Genomic DNA, 5,485 nt, shown 5'->3' with positions numbered 1-5,485 from the left:
CAAGAGAGGAACACATGCGAGACGACCTGTTATCTTCCATGTACCTGAGGCCCACCTGATGATTGGACCACCTTTTTTTGGGCCAAGGAACATTCGCCATGAAAAGGTCCACGTGCACGTCTTGGGTGCATTACAGGTGTCATGCTGGCTCCCAAATGTATCATGAGTCCAAAAAATTACACTTATTTCATTATCTGAGAATATGATTAGTGGACGTTTATTAGACGGTCAAAAGTGAAAGGAAAAAAAAAAAAAAACAATTGCACACTGGCTGCGGAAGTAAACCCTAACTTCCAATCAAACAATCAAAAGGAAAAAAAATAAAAAAAAAACAATTGCACACTGGCTGCGGAAGTAAACCCTAACTTCCAATCAAACAATCAAAAGATAAACACAACAAATCAAGCATGAAAATACATAATTTTACATATAAAAAAACAACAACACAAAACGATAACAAAATTCATTGTGAATGACGAATTACAAGAAATAAAATCACTTACAAATGTAAAACCTTCCAAAAAACCGTAGCCTCCCTTCAAAACTCTCTTATAAATATTTAAGTTCCCTTAATCATATCATAATCTTGTATTCCACCCATATTTATAGTATAACAACCGAAATAGAAAACAATACACTCAATTACACAGAACTATGCATGCCATTGATCTAAGTATTGATCGAGCTCGATCAAGCAACCTTCAAACAATTGACAACTACATGTTCGTTCGCTCGAACATGCTCAAACACTATACCAAAATCGTAAATTTGGAACGGGTACGTCTTTGGTTTAGGAATGACTTTAGGTCGTTCCAAATTTTAAATGGTTTTAAATCGTTTCAAATGTTTAAAAAAAATCTTACAATCAAAAGCCCTAATTCAAGCCATCAAAGCTCCCATTTCTCTCTTCTCATCCTCCTTAGAAAACCCTTCTCAACTTTGTAAATATCGTTTAAAAAAACCCTTAAAATCTCTCCATGGCTACATCTTTTTAGGATTAAGGTTTCGGGCAATCTAATCTTTCTCTTTCATGTATAGGATTTTGATGGTTCAGCTAGTTGATTTTGGCAAGCTCAGGTTGAATTCCAAATCATCATGCCCAAGTAAGCTGCAAGTGAAGTTGGAGATCAATGATCCATTGGATGAAGAGCATGGCCCGCTGAATAAACAGTCAAAGATCTCTGCCCCTATTGACCAAGTCTTTTTTTTCTTATTTCATACGTTTTTGTTGTGAAAGTTTGGGTGAGATTGGAGATTTTATAGGTTTTTCTTATATTCTACTACTCGTTATGAGCATATCCAGCTTTTGTCATCTTCTTCCTCTGATAGTTTAGCCATTCTGTATGATTTTAATGAGAATCGGTTTACAGATCCTGTCCTAGCAATGTTGATTGCCTCTAACCTATTGGCAACATGGCCACTATATGGTTTTCTTTTAAACAATAATAATCTTGTGGGAATTTGTCAGCATACCCCTTTAACCTATGTGCAATTTGGATAGCATGATCATTGATATTAGTAACAATAGTAGCTCTGGTGAACTTCCTTTGGAGATGAGTAACCATTGTTAAGCATTAATTGATCTCTCAGTTTTCAATGCCTCTTTCAATAATCTATCTAGATCTCTACGAGCTATTTGAACTGGATAAAATGCAAAAGTGTGCAAGGAAATCCAAATCTTCAATATTTTCGTTTGTCACCTTCATCATCTCCCTTATTAGAATAGAACACTAATGTTCCTCCGCCCGAAGCATTTTCTCTCTTCAGAAGCATACCTTAAAAGGGAAACAAGTTCACCCCTATAGAGATTGATGCGGTCTTGTCAACCTCTATTATAGTATTTGTTCTCGTGTACTGGATTTAAGATGCCACATTTCTTATAAGCATGATGTGTATAGCTATGGAGTTGTTCTTTTAGAGCTGATTTCATATAAGAAGACCTTGGATCTCTCATTTTCTTGTCATGGAAATGGCTTCAACATCGCCGCTTGGGCCAACATGCTGCTCAAAGAGGGGGCAAGCGCATGAGTTCTTCATAGTAACATTGTGGGATGTGGGGATACAGGATGATCTGATCGAAATACTTCATTTGGTTGTCATGTGTGTTCATCCTCACTAGCATCAGTCCCTGTTACAGCCAATTAGAGGGGGTTACGTCTAATCTATACAGATACGTATGGTACACTCAGAGATTTGTAAATATATGTGGAGGAGATTTCTCAATAAGTGAAGCCATGACATATCAGGTGATGTCGTGTACCACTAAAGTGACCGAGCAAAATGCGATCGAGTCAGCAAGTATGCCTAGAGTGGTTACTGGGACAGGTGGCAAGGAAGTCCCCAGAAGTGATCATGCCTAAACAGTTATATGACAGGTGGTAAGAGAAGAAGCATCTAAAGAGTAGCAGTGAAGAGTAGTTATAGTAACTATCAAAACGTGGGAAGGATTCAAAATAGCTAGATTAAGGCTATAAATAGAAAAAGAATGAAACAAAGGAAATTGTCTCACACCAACCCAAACAAACCAAATCTATTATTTAAATTATCATGTCAATTTACATTTCTTAGTATAATCTGTTACTTTCCTTATCAAGCAAGTTTACATTTCTATGTTAATCTTTACTTTTCAAGCATGTTGTTTTACATTTCGTAGTGGAATTCATAGTATGTAATTTTACCTGTAATTCGAGTCTACGCTCACCCGTTGGACTCAGCTCATCCATCAGAAAAGTGTTCTTCAGTTGCTCTTCATGACCGACTGTAAGGATTTCTTTTTCATTTTCATTTGATTTGTATTGAAAAGTCCTTTCGTATGAAAGGCAAATGTGTAATCCATCATCAGAGGACAAATCCCACCATTTGAATATCGTCTGATCTAATTTACACATTGAGCGAGTGGCTGAATAGGCGACCGATTTCTTCGGATCTCGTTCATACACCACGTGTCTGCCTATCTTAGTTCTTGGGGTCATTGTTGTTCGGTTCAAATTGGAGCCGCAATTCCAGTTCTAACATGCCCGCGCACCATTTTAGAAACAACAACGAACAATTTTATAGCACACCTGGTGGGATACGCCCTGTGGGACCCTATCTCTAAGTTACTGGTGTGATATTGCCAATAATGCATATAAGGAGTGCACGTATTGCCGAGGTTGAGCCCTCAATACCGACCGCACCACCTACAGGCGAGGACATGCCGGTTCCTGTATCCTCCTGGGAGTTAAATCTGAGTAATAACCCGACTAGAGACCTAGAATGGCCGTCTACATCACAAATCGTGCTCCTAAATGAGGTAGCCACCGTACTTTAGGATGTTCAGTTCTGTATTTAGATGGTGCAAGAATACGGAAGAGCCCAAGGGGAATAATTTTATATTCAAGCCGAGAGAACCAATCGCTATATGGCTAGCTAGACTGAAGTAATGCAACAACTGGTGACTTTGATAACAGAACAAACACCACCGGCAACACAACACAATCCCAATGGAAGTTCGGTCAACAGTGTGGTTCCATTACCACCTATGCCGTCTCTATAATGTAACACGCCCCCGATTCCTGCCCTAAAGGTAAGGAATGCACCACCTCTTATGGAAGTTAGGCGACCTAAGTGAGAGGTCAAGAATTTTCTACCTAAAAATAGGAATCATAAACAACCAGGTGGATTCCATCTACAACAGGGCCTTAGATTCCAAGATAATCTTAACCAGTTTGGTCCGAATCACCCACCAACCTTAGAGCCTCAGCGAGTGGACCGTGACCAGATAATACAAATCGTCTAAGAAGTTGCTCGCCAAGTGCTTGGCCGCAACATTATCCCCGTGTATCATAAGCTATACCCTGAATGGGTGGATCGGCAACATTCATTGCTAAGAAATTATCGACCGAATTTTGCTTTGTTCTCTAACGAGCCTAGTCAGTTAACCATTGAGCACGTTAGCTGGTTCACAATGCAGTGTGGTGAGTTGTGCAATAATGATTATTATAAGTTACAGTTATTCAATCATTCACTGACTGCAACGGCCTTCACTTGGTACATACTTGGTGAGAGTTGGAAGAGAAATTCCAAGCCTAGTTCTTTTCTTAGAACAGAAATATTAACATGGTTGATCTCATACGATTCTGACAGTTGCCTGAGGAATCATGCAAGACTTATATTATGCAGTTCAAGCGAGCGAAGAGCCGCTGTAAAGTTATCATGACCGAGGTTGAGTTTGTGTAACTCACACAAGACAAACTAGAATATAAGCTCTGTAAGAAGTTCATAGGTACGTAATTCGTTGATTTATATGACCTGACTAAAAAGGTCTCTCATTCCGAGGAGCTCTTGTAAGAAGGAGCTAGGCAGAAGAACTCGTCATTACGGACGTATTACAACGACCCCAATTATGAGATCGTAATTGTTGAAGTAGTGGCTAAGAAGCCATTGGTTTGTTCAGTATTAGTTAAAGTGAAGTCGATCGCTCCAACCACACAAAAGGCATAGAAGGTGTACACCTTCGATATCACCCAAGCTAAAGAAATATTTGATATTTTGTTGGCCGGAAAATTCATTAAAATTCCTATGAATCATAAAATACCTTCGGCTGATAAATTACAAAAGACCGAGTACTGTAAGTAGCATGGATCTCAGTCCCACTCAATTAATAAGTGTGTTATGTTCAAGACCTCATTTACGACCACATCGATCGCAGGCTATTAAAATTCTAAGAAAATGGCAAAGAGGCGATGTTGATCGACACTAACCCCTTCCTATCCAATATTGGGGTGAACATGGTCACTGCCAATTTAAGGAAGCAGTCACAACCAAAGATTGATCGTGGCTCGGATTTTCAACAAAGAATGCCTTGTCAGCCTGCGCAAGGGCGCCGATGGGTTCATCATCCTCGAGATGCTCAATCGACTATTGAAGGAAGAAGACACCAAGGTCCTCAAATATATTTTTCGATGCGCTCGAGAGATTGCGTCCCAATAAGAAGACTCTCTCAGGGGAGAAGGAGAGCATCACAATCATGGTCCCAACCATCACCACCCGCCGCAATCAGCCTCTAAGTGTCATTCAAAATGGGATCCACCTTTGCCAAGGATGGTCAAACCCCTATTACAGGTGAAGGGGTATGGAAACGAGTCACTCACCCAAAGTTTATAGGAATACCGGAAGCTTTGACAAGAACCCAAAAGAGTTTATGGCAGAGATAGTGGGCCGCCACAAGAAGTGGAATGGAAGAGGAAATGACACTTCCTCGACCATAAGCAAAATGCCTCGACCTTTTCGGAGGATCCATATTCCTAATGAATAGTTGGTAGTAAACACGGTCGAAGCAATACTACCAACCGCAGTATAAAAAGGTTCAAATGCCCATAATGATACGGGTCAGTCGATAGACCTTAAAGAGGAAAATAGTTGCGGTAATTTGTCAGATTACCTTAGCGAAAACTACTTCCCGATAGAGCAATGGCTAGCCGATGACCTCTTATCAACTGATGAC

This window comes from Magnolia sinica, chromosome 5 (assembly GCF_029962835.1).
Source record: "Magnolia sinica isolate HGM2019 chromosome 5, MsV1, whole genome shotgun sequence".
Taxonomy (NCBI): Eukaryota; Viridiplantae; Streptophyta; class Magnoliopsida; order Magnoliales; family Magnoliaceae; genus Magnolia; species Magnolia sinica.
Note: the sequence above shows the minus strand (reverse complement) of the source record.